At 27.8% G+C, this 12,851-nt stretch overlaps 1 protein-coding gene across 3 annotated transcripts in view; it reads right to left on the bottom strand.

The window, feature by feature from the left end:
- Nucleotides 1–12,851, bottom strand: part of LOC121114098 (uncharacterized) — a 436,583-nt gene that overhangs the window by 397,901 nt on the left and 25,831 nt on the right. The window contains exon 2 of one of the 3 annotated variants that reach the window (XM_071887047.1): nucleotides 6,940–7,048. The exons of the other annotated variants lie outside the window; for them this stretch is intronic. The gene's annotated coding sequence lies outside the window, so the exon portion shown is untranslated. The remainder of the gene's footprint in view (nucleotides 1–6,939; nucleotides 7,049–12,851) is intronic. 3 annotated transcript variants of the gene reach the window in all.

The raw sequence follows: 12,851 nt of genomic DNA, 5'->3' as shown, positions 1-12,851 counted from the left end.
GTGATTCTATGATTCCGGAATTTTTTAATCTTGGAGGGATAATAATTTAAAATTGATAGTAACAAACACCTATGTTTCTCTTTTTAAGCCATCATATTATTTTTTGTAAAAATACATCAATAACTATGCCTCCAACATGGCGTCCTTAACCGTTTAATATCAATCCTATTAATTTAATTAGCACATTTTACATTTATGTTTAAACATAATGTAGAAGTGATTTCATTCTCAAAAATCAAGCATTGAATATATAACTTTTTATCATATGCTTTGGACTGATCCATTTTTCCCCGGAAATGTTGATCTCCTATCAGCTAAAAATATGTATTAGGGTAAAAAAACGGTAATTGGCAAATTTTGATGAATTATAAATAAGTTTTAGAAATGGCCTAACGCCCAGTTTTTAATTGATTTTTATTATAAACTTTATTTTTCTTTTTCCATTATCTACTCACTACAAGCAAATATAATAAAATGTAATTCCAACTAATTTTATATAAGTAGATTATCTTAAGAAGAAATTTTGATATTACTTTTTATAAATTAGTTTTTTTTTGTTTGTAACAGAATAACTCTAAAGGTTATTTATTTTTCTTTACTTTAGCAGCTAAATATTTAAGTTAAAACTACATAATTTTAAGGGATAGACATTTATTCGTCATTCAATGTTGGTATTAGATTATTAACAAATAACTATGGCATTGATTGGTTAGATTACTTTTGCATATTATCATGTTCAATAATACAGCTTTTTCTTTTTGATTTGTAATATTACAACTTAACTTATTCATAAGAATTAAATTTAAACAAAGAACACAATTGACAAGGAGTTAAAACATAAAAAAATCATGATATTGCTTCAAAAGTGATATTGGCAATTATATTCTTTGGGCTTAAGCTGTAATTCCTGTCTGTCTTTAAGATCATGTCATTATGCCATTAGAAAAGCTTTATTTTGAGTGGCTGAAGCTTACAAAGAATAAAAATCTAAATGTCTAAGACTCATCAATCAGATATAAATACCTGTGAGAGTAAACTAAGAGATTTGTTCTACATTACACAAAAAGATGCTGTCATTCTTATAAAAAATCCACAAGATAGTTACTTTCTTTTGGCGCAAAGAGAGAACACTCAAAACATCGACAGAATATGGACGTAGAATATAACTTTCAAAAAATTAACAAAAACAGGGAAGAGGCAAGACCCAGACTTCAAAAAGCTACAACCACCAAGAACATGCACTCAAGTAAAGAATTGATATGTGACAAAGAAAGTACAGTGCATGGTTGTGATAACAATTATACAGGAAAAAAAATGGCTGATCGAATACCTCTAACTATATCTGGACTCGGTAGAAGTTAACTTCTGTGTGTTTCTAAGTAAGTCTCTGGAACTGGTAAGGCCCATGCAAAAGCAATATGCCAGCTGCTAGAGGATTCATATGTAAATCATTTGGTAGGAGCACCATATTTTGAAACTACACCTAAAAACATTGGTTAGATAAATGGTGTATGTGTAATGTACATTGCTTGAGACAAAATTGAAAAAAAATCTTCTATACTTACCAAGTTGACATCATGCATTTAAATTGGATTTTGAAAGTATTTTCTCAATTTTGATGGGTATTTTATCTTGACCTGATATTCAAGTTTTAAAAGGTTGCAAAAGGAGTGGGGCTTATTCTGAATGTAATTATCATAAGGCACTTTAGCAAGATCTTGCTTCAAAAGTGATGAAGAGTAAGATTATACTAGATAGAAAGCCGATTAATGGCGATCATTCTCCTAAACGGCCCACTTATATAGAAGTAGAAAATATGATTTTCAAATCACTGAAACTGAACCATTCAGTTTTTCAGGGTATTCATGTTTGTCCAGGTTCTATAAATATTTTTGTAGTATGCCTTAATAAGGTATTGGTGTTGTTTTCTCTCACGTAGAGGATACGTTTATATTGAGAAAATTAGATAAAAAATGGAGGTGGTATGAAAAGAATTGTGAGGAGTCTAAAATCTCAACGTAAAGATGCTTTTAGAAATTGTTTTTTTTCCAAAAGAATGTTTTTGTTCATTCCCTCATGAAGATGTGAATAAATCAAAAATTAATTCGATTTTTGAGAAATATAGAGAATGATTTTGAAACAAGAAAAAGAAAGTGCCTTCCATAATGGATAAAAGGGTCTAAAGAATTAAAACTTAATTTTGAGTTTATCACCTAAGTGTGACTTGCTAGGTGTTCTTAACATAAAGGGATTTTAAGATCCGAATAAGTTATCTGGGTCAGCCTAAAACATATGCGAAATACTTTATCAAAAGTCATTTTGCAAAAGCTGTCCAAATCCCTATGTAAAGGATATGTTAGAAAAAGAACTACTCCAGATACTCGTCTTTCTTAACAGAGAAGTGAAAAAATGAAAACTTGTGAGGCATTGTTTTCCCCCAAATGCATACTTTAACCCTATGAGAGCTCAACATCTCTAAAAAAAGTTAAAAATGAACCAGTCTAATATTCATTTACACAAAATGTTCCAAAAAGTTGCTTTTATTTTTAAGAAATTAAATACATTAAATTGATTGCTTTAAAAAAATATTTATATATTTTAATACCATCTAAAGTCATTTTTTCTTCCCGTTATAAAACTTAATAGACATCATTAAGTGGTATTCAAAACCCGTTAATACAATGACACTGTCATTAGTTTTATGGTAGTTTATTGGCAGTCTTTCATAAATATATTTTGTGTACACTTTTATAGTCTGCTAGATGCTTCAATTTTTTCTTTTGACAATTTGAGTGATTCTTGAGATGTTAACCATCTTTTAGTGAACATCCTTTTTACTGAACTGGGTAGAAATAAACATTAAAAATATAATGTAACATATTGTATTGCAAGATAAACTGTTAAGCAAAAATATAATCTTATTTATATCTATATATTGTTACTCTTTCTCAACTATTTAATCCATTTGGCCTCATTAAGAAAAATAAATCCTTATATAAAAGTAATCTTAACAACACGGGTTTAAAACATGATATAATTTGTTATTTTTATAATTAAACTATTAAATGTTTATTTTTTACAAATATTTCAATGATATATTAATTATTTTAAACGATTTTTTTGGAAACAAGTTAGTACACATTAGTTTTTAATGAGATTGCGTGTATTTTATGAAAACTAGCTACACTATTAAAAAAATTGTAGCTACTGATGTTTGCCTCGCACAGTGATACCTCGATAACTATTTCATAATTGATACTTTTTATAAATAAACAAAGTATTATGTTATTCTATACTTATTTTCTGTTGCCAAAAGGACAGGAATCCCATTATTTGTTGATCCCTTGTATAAATATTTAATTACAAGATAAACACTTATAATATCATATCAAAATACAAATGTGTAGCTTCATTTTCATAAAATAATAGAAAGTAATATTAAATTACATCATCGAAGAAAGTACTATGTAGGATTAGAATATTATCATAAATATTTATAATAATAGGTAGGAGAAAAACAAATTTCTTATTTTTCGCTTTATTTGAATTGAAAATAAGAGGTGTTACAATAATCTGATCTAAGCAAATATACCCTGTTCTGTCCGATAACTTGTTGCAAAAGAGAATCCAACTTCATAATGCCCTTCTCCCTTTTCGTAAAAAATGGGACAACAAATTTCACAGGCCTTTATGGAGGCCAAATTTGTACTCTCAAGCGTAATGGCAATAAATTGCAGCAGTCATTAGTCCCTTGGTACCGTGTCTGGACTGTAAGTTGGATGGAACAACTAAACGGCAAAGGGTGTGCGATCTCCTCTATGCAAATGTCGATCTTCACAGTGGACGCTGTTCTGAACAGAGAAATGATCAGTTCTTGGCTGAATCAAAAGTTTGGGTCGAGGGAACATTTAGGACCAAATACCCAGCTCAGGTCATGGGATATTGGTATCCAACGGCAGCAAGATGGCTCCCTACTTCTTCAAGGTCAACGAAGAAGTCAATAACAAGCGTCTACTACAAGGTCCCCAGTTACCATGTCTTACTATGGTTGAAGAGCACGTTCTTCAGTTACAACTAGCGTCCAAGAAGGTGCAGCATCTCTGCAGGGAGAACATAGCTGCCTTCTCCAAGGTAGATTTCTGGCTTTCGCCCTCAACTCATATGAACCCCCCTAGACTTTTTGTTTAATACGTTTTCGAGGGTAAATCGAACAAGACTTGAACAAGACTTATCATCCAAAGGATGATCCCTTAAGGCCGTGATCTCCAAGAAGTGGAAAAAATTGTCCTCAGACTTCATCAAAGCCAGCTGTGATTCTGTTCGTCACTTTATTGAAGCCATCATTCAGAATGGAGATGGATATATGAATAACATGTCTAGAAAACGGTTGAATTGCCAACTTTTACTTCAAAAATTGCTTTAAAAATATGTAAAAGTGAAATAGGATTTTAAAATTTTCTAATTTTTGAGTCCTCAATCTTAATATCTTAGTTAACCAACGGAAGTTTAAACGAAAAAAGAGTATTCCAATCTTTATAAATTAATGATATTTTGATCTAGGAAAATATAATTTGATATTTCAAATAATTCAATAATAAGTTACTTACATATCCTCTTAAATCCACAACTAATCACAAATCCTTTTTATTGTTCTCCTAAAACATTGAATCCGATGAAATAAAATTCTTTATTTATTTGGATTGGGATTTATTTGCATACTTAGTAATTTTGAATTGAAGTTTTGTAACCATGATTACCTGTTATAAAAAATAAAATTGTTTGTTTGTTTTTCCTTTTGATTTCTTAGATTCTTCCATTTTTGAATGTGAGGAATGAGGTGCACAAAAATAATCAAACAACTGTAAAAAATTATTTATAAGATACACACAACCTTATGAAAATGGAGGGCTAAAAGTCAGATTCCAATAATTAAAATATAATTTAAAAAAAATTCACAAGTATAATTACCATTTTAATTAATAATGATGGTTGCAAATTGATGGAGTAGTAATACAAAATTTAAATGACGAATTTGCAATAATTGTTGTACTGAATTGATAAAGTTTCGTTTCGTTTTATTTTAGGGGTTGATTTTAACTTAGTTCATTAAATGCGTTATAACTGTAAGTTCACTAACCAAAGACGGGATTGCCGCCTATCCAGAGCAACAGAAACCAAAAAAATAATATTGCAACCTGTATAACATATATGCAGACAACTAGAATTAATTGTCATATATGGATAGCACATATTATACAACAAGTATTTTTAAAACCAAATCAAAGCTCTTAAATAATTCTTAGAATCAAAGCATGGAATTTAAAAAAAAGTATTATTATTGGGATTTCATACGGATACGCCTCAGAAAACTATATGAGATCCTCATTTGTTTAATTTAAATCTTTATTTACCTTGTGAGGATTTCATTTGTGCATCGACAGCACATTACTACAATATCTGACTTAATGTTAATAACGCTTTGATATGCTTTATAGCTAATATGTATTTTACCATAAATAGTTATATAGGATTGTGAGGAATTAAAATAAACACTTTTTGGATCTTTATTTTCTCTAATACAAAGATAAGAGGAATGCCAATATTTAACTGCTTTTTAAAGTATTCGAGCTCGACTGATTATTCAAAAATCTAATGAATAAATTTTGACAATGATAGAAAATTTACGATATTCCGTTGTTTCAATCTGGTTCATACCTTAGATTTTTTCAAGGAGAATACTTAACTAAAAAAACTAATTAAATATTTGAGAAATTACTATTTTTTAAAGCATTATCAGGCTGTAAAGGTTATTTCCTCATTATTTAATCCCTTTTTAAGAGAAATTAGGTCAAGTTGTCTGAGAATCCAAAGATTATCCTTTATTTTTACACCTGTTGCTTTTTATGAAAATAATATTGCAATGCATTTAATTGTAAAAAAAGATTATGTTTCCAAGAAGGAATAGATTAGTTGTATTAGTAGTAAGGTTTTAAAATAATCACTTTGTGTACGTGAGAATAATATTAATTATTTTTTTAAATTTTATAGAAAAATATTGCACTTGATAAATAATGAATAGTAATCATTAGAGAAGAGAAAATGATTGTATTTGGTATTTAAAAATTAACTAAACTTCTTACAATTTCTTTGAACAAAGCTACAATTTTTACAGGGAATTTATTTGTCTTTCAAATAATTGCATATATATATATATAGTTTGGACAAATATATTCATTATAGTGTTAGCATAATGAACCAGAAATCGTTTTCGTCCTATTGTTTTATTTGAATTATTTAATTTTTGACACAGTCTATTGCAGATACAATTAGTAATAGTTACATCAGTCAAACAAAAACAAAGAATGGACTTGTGTACAAAAAGAGAAAATAAAGTTATATACATGGAGAACAATTTAACGACCAGACACATTGTTTATTTTAATTAAATTGACTGCATACATAATTAAAGCATACTATGTATTTATACATATATGTATAGGGGTTATAACCCTATTTCTATCCATCTAATAACAATAAGAATTTATCTTTTTTTTATATTGAATGTATGCAAATATAATCTTAGACGAAAGCTACGACAAAAATCATTAATATGCGCCATTATGATTGATACAGAAGACATATATAATTATTTTAATAGGCATACATATTTGACATTTAAACTTTTTTGTCACCCAAGTCAAAGTTATTTTTTCATAATAGATCACAAAAGCTGTTTTAAAATATAATTGTATTGTGTTTTTCTATATAATCTTGGCAAATCGATCAAGTATTTTAAAGTATTTTTTGTTTAATTTTGATTTTTTAAGATGGTAAGGATCATTGAAACATTTTTCAAGTATATAAAAAATAATAAGTTATTCAAATTATAATCAAGCACCATCTCTAATGGAGATGAGCCTGTTAAATAATATGTCATACCTTATTCTGTAAGTAGTGTTGTCTCCAAGGAAGAAGATGCTCTCTCAAGACCTTTGTTAGCCTTCTCAATATGAACCCCTGTTGTAGCATATAAAAAAGGGTAGTAGTCCTGTGGTAGGGGAAAAAGTGTTAATTCTTTTTTAATTAAATGACTTTATTTTTTTTAATTTGAATTAAATTTAAAAATGGAATGTTTATATTAATTTTGTTATTGCATTGTCGGGGTCTTCAATAGGCATTAAAATATGGAAATACTACGTGTCAATTTTGAGATTTATGACTGTTTGGGGCATTTTATGTTTTTCTTTATTGTTGGTATTTTTTTATTAATCTAATGTACACATAAAGTTTAAGAAGAATGCATTTTTAAGTGATGAGCTTTTTTTTGAATGTTTATTTTTTGTATAGACATGTTATGAACTTTTGTAACTAAAAAATTCTTTATCTTTTAAACTACAACGTTTATTTATATTTATATTTTTTATGTTGTATTTCTTTTGTTATATATTTTAAGATAAATACCTTAAAAAATAAGTTCGTAGTGCAAACAATATCGAATATAGGAATGTGAAAAATTTAAAATAATTCTTCAAAGAACATTTATTTTTGAAATTTGTTGGTATGGAGTCCTTTTATAAGGTAAATACTTTCAAACTCAAAAGTTATCCTTATACTCTTTTTTAATCATTATACAACAAATTAAAAAAGTATTACCAAATTCATATACCAAGTGGCGTTATTATTTAGCAACACTTCTAGGATATATGTTTTTTTTTACCACATCCCAAACCTAATAAGTACAAGTGTTTACAAAGTCTCTTAACACCTAGTCAATTCTATTTTTTAAGGACTCAAATATTTTCTATAACTTTTTAAAACAAAAAACAAGGTATATTTACCCACAAATCAAAGAATTTTAACATATTTGTACCAAATTTAAAAAAAAAAGATGATAGTAAAAGAGTAACAGGTTCCAACTTTTCTCCACGCCGACAAGAGTACTCCTGATATGATCAAACAACAAGAAATATACCGCTTTATGATTTACAATGTCCTGAAACGATTAGAAAAACTTTGAAGATCGTCTTCACTTAGATCAAGAGGTCAAACTTGATCCTGAGATAACAAAAATGTCTATAATCAGGAACTGGAACTCCTTTTTACACTTTTTTCCATTAAATAAGTTAGTTTAGGGTTTGAAAAACTGTTCCAAAGTGATTATTTCAAATAACATTGAAAATGTATGTGTACCGGCAATAAGGCTAGTTCATTAGTGTATGTGAAATATAATTATCAATACTTTTTTTCTAGATAGAAATAAAAGATTGGAACTACAATAATGGAATAGATAAAACCATTGTTACATAAAATAAATGACCCTCATAAATATATCTTCTTTTTACAAAAATTGTTCGATACAATTTTATATGATATTTACTTATACATGTATGTTTTTCCCATTCTTAGTCGCAATTTTTGAAATATGCACAATAAGGTGATTTGTTTTTCAACATTTTTCGAATTTGAATAAGTATAATTCAGAAAAGATGTCAATTGTTATTAAGAAATCGATGTATATTTCATTATTCTTAAGGTAAAACATCGAATTCACTGTTTGAAAGGAGACAAAAGGTGTTTATTCCACCAAAAAATTAAAATACAGCATTTATCATTATTTAGTTTAAATGTTATATGGTAGACATTGTTTTATCCCAGGGTTAGGCAACCGCTGAGACATGGAGTGCCAACTTCAAATTTTCTCATTAATGAGTGTACCACTATAAACAATAATGGTAAAAAACACACGCAAACAACAGGAATGTGTTATAATTTGTACGTGCCAGAGAATATGCTAACGTGTACCAGCAGTTGCAAGCGTGTAATAGTTTTCCGAATCCTGTTATAACCAATGAAAATAAAAGTTTTTTTTTATAAAAAGCTACGCTAATAGAGCTAAAAGAGAAAATAACAAAACAAAATTATCTTTTCTTTCTGAAAATTAAAAAAAAAATGATGCACACTCTACGCAGATTACCAAATTTTTCTTTTTTTCCATAGGATAACTATATGAAAACTTTTTTACATTTATTATAGTTTTAAAAAATGTCTATCAAAATTATTTATGCAAGTCAAGTAAATATATATTTTTTGCATCTATATATGTACTAGGTAATTTTTTTTGTCTTTTTTCGTAAACTGATCGAGATATACGACCTAAAGATGACATTGTAGGACAATTTAATTTTGCATAGGTAATTTATCATACCGTATCACAACTTTTCTCCACTTATCATAATCGAAATTCGAAAAATTGGAAAAAAAAATTCTGCTCTACGGTACCTACAATGAACATACATTTATTTCATATTTTAGCGACAAATGGGAAAATGTAAATAAGGTTTAAGGAATAGAACTAAGATGGTTTTATATCTAAATAATATAATTCATCATTTTTTTTTTTTTTTTTTGTAATAATACATAAATTTAAGCAACATTATACATTTGTAGTTTAATCCTATCAAATCGTTGTTATTTATAGCGGAATGGATGACGTTTTCAAAGTATTAGTGTGGTCTTCATAAGTTTGCAATACAGCATGTCAAATATGATTGATGTATATATTACCTACATATATTCTTTATGAAGGCAACTTTTAGCCACAAAGATTTATAATACATTACCTTAGAATTACCCTATTATATTTCCTTAAAAGATGAGTGATGTTAATACCTGTTTTGAACTATTTTTGGGTGACATATTGTAATTTTTCGTGCAAGGGAAATTCCCGACTTTTATTCTAAAGTTACTTTGTCGAAAAGCCACATTGCCGAAAAAATAGCAAATATTTTAATGATAATGATATATGCTGCAATACCATGTCATTTTGGAATGAATAAGTGTTAATTAATGAGTTATAGTTTCTAACAACATTACTCAAAAGATGTGTTATTATTGGACAAAAAACTTATTCTGCACAAGGAGCACAATTTCATGCAAAAGGCAAATTTAAAAATAGTCATCAAAGAAATTCAAGCATTGACAGCTGACAACAAGAAACACTGTTTATAATGTGCCAGAGAGATAATGTTGTTATTTATTGGGCATTATCATGATTTTTTTTAGGAAAGTTTTATTGGCGATTTATGGGAACTGTTAAAATATCTTCATAATGAAATCTTTTATTTTTTTTAATACTTAATCATTGCAAATTTGTGATAAGAAATTAAACATTATATTATATAAAATCAGAGTAATTTGAGTGGGATTTATTATTACATAGTATTGCAAATAATATTTTTTCCTTCAAAGGGTCTAAGAACTGTTATTTTTGGAAACAGGTACACCAACAATTCCTTAGCTAGTTCAATTCAAAACCAGTGAACCATAAAGTTGTCAAATAAGAGGGATTTTCTAAAAATTGCAAACTAAATAATGTCAAAACAATAAGATAACTGAAAAGTATGACAAATTTCTAATACAAATTACAATATTGTAGGCAGTGTCATAGAAATATAGATTGATCCTTTGTGTTTGTCTTTAATCAGTGCAAATATGTGTGTGCACTGGGAAGAAGCTACCACAGCTTTTGAATATAAAAGCAGTAGGAAAAGAAAAAGACATTTTTGATTAATCTCAATTGAATCACTCGCCAACTGACAAGACAAGCACAATAAATTTTTAAGTTCTTACCTAAACAGTTTTTATTATTTTCAAAAGCAGTTATCATTACTATTTAACTTTTGAAGAAAGAACATTTAAATATAATGTATTTACACTCATGATAAACAGAGAGATAAGATGATTATTATTTGGGAATTGGATAATGTGTGAGTCCTTGATAGAATGGGGATATAGCCTTGGATTGCTATTGAAGTAACTCCTGTCTAAGCATTTACTAACTAAGTATGGGATTTGTGTTAACCCTTTCGCATCCACAGGACACTGGTGTCCCGTATTTTCATTCATTAGTCCTCGCATTATTTTTCATTATATTTATGATATTTTTGAATTACCGGAAAGAGTAATAGTAGATCTCTAAAATTTATAAAAAACTTTTTATTATAGAACTTTTTATTCATCCTATATAAGTCTTCAAACTGTGTCATTTTTTGAAATTCCATAAGATGACATTCTACTTATCATGTGCTTTTTTTATATATGGATAATTTAAACTTTTTATTGATTGTTTAATATTTGTATATTATCAGTAGTAATTGATCAAAATTTTGTTATGTTTTCATCATAAATGCAAATGTTATGGCAGTTTAAAGTTGTCGGGACACTGGTGTCCCTCTGTGGTTGAAAGGTAATTTTCTTCTCTTTTTATTACATTTTAAAATTTGTTTGGGATGTTATTATGGTGTTGTCCTTTTAGAGTATTCATAATAAAATACTCTTCATTAGTAGACTGATAAGCAAGTAATACATCTACATGTAACTATTTTTATAAATATTTTATTTTTGAATGTAGAGTTGTTCATAGATGGAACAAAAGCCAAACAATCAGATAATTTAACCTTTTTAACAGCACTATTAGGAACCAAATTGATAGCATTTTAGACGAAGTATACATATTTGATATTCTAAATATAGTTTGCTTAAATAGCTATATCTCTTACCACATTAAATATTCAAATAAATTTTCGCTTCTTGAACTCAAAGTTATAATTGACAAGAGTGTTATTAAATATTAAACAAAAGAGGACAACCCAATTGTCCAGACCAATGAAAAGAAAAAATGTATTTGTTAAATTGGACAATAATAGTGGACATATTCAGGAGTTTGAACAAAAAGAAAAAGATGTCCTCACTGTGCAAGCAACAGATATAGGAAATCGAACTTTGGTCGTTTGTATGGCTTTTAATCTACCCTTATGTTTGGAAAAAGATAAAAATTGCTTCATTACATTTCACATGTGAAGCATTTATTATATCAATAATAATCAATTGTCAAAGGTAGAATCAATACTTGTTTGAATTATAAATATCAAGTATATCGAAATAATTAATAAATACATAGAATTCGACTCCATAGCGTAACTTTAGTATCTTGTATATAAATAATAAAAGTTATTGTTCACACCCAGAAAGACACCAGTGTCCCATCAAATTCTGGCAAACCTATGGAAGTTATTTAAAAAAATAGTTCTAATAAGATTAAAAAGATCAATAATTCTTTGTGGGTCTTAAAGGGTTAATTTCTTTCTACACCCTATCAAGGTTATCAACTCATTTTTTGATTAATTTTAGTTTTCCAATCTCAGAACTCATATTTCTTACAGTTTTAGTAATCAACGCTTGAACAAAATTCCTTTAGTTCGACAAATTCAGAAATATTTATTAGATTATTGAGGATGATAATTTTTGAGGACTCCATAGAATCGAAGTTCTACTGTACAACGATGACATTTCTCAATGGTTTGATATGTTGTGTATATGTTTATTGTCTACCAGTTTTGATTTTCTACAAGTTACAACCAAAAACCAGATAACCAATTTCAAATGAAAGATTCACAATACTTGGATTGAGGGTATGTCAATAATTGAATATTCCAACAGTCTTTCGTAAATTAATACTGTAATTTTTGGCGATTTAAAACAATTAACTAAATATATAAGTATTCTGTGGTACATTATAATGGTCAAAGACCCATAGTTATGTTATTAATAAATACATATTAACAGTTAAGTTTTAACACATCAAAATACGATAATAGCATCAGTTAATAGTTGGTAATTAGAATGCTAAAAGTTGTTTTTAGTAATATATTTTAAGACGAAAGAATTGAAACTTGTACAATTTGCTTATACTAGTAAAAGTTTTTACTTAAACAAAATCTTTTACATATTTTAATAGAAATTAAATACGTAAATTTAAATTTAATAAATAATCACAAGTGTTATACTTAAGT

This window comes from Lepeophtheirus salmonis, chromosome 3 (genome assembly GCF_016086655.4).
Source record: "Lepeophtheirus salmonis chromosome 3, UVic_Lsal_1.4, whole genome shotgun sequence".
In the NCBI taxonomy this organism is placed as follows: domain Eukaryota; kingdom Metazoa; phylum Arthropoda; class Copepoda; order Siphonostomatoida; family Caligidae; genus Lepeophtheirus; species Lepeophtheirus salmonis.
Note: the sequence above shows the minus strand (reverse complement) of the source record. Positions and strands in the feature narration are given on the sequence as shown.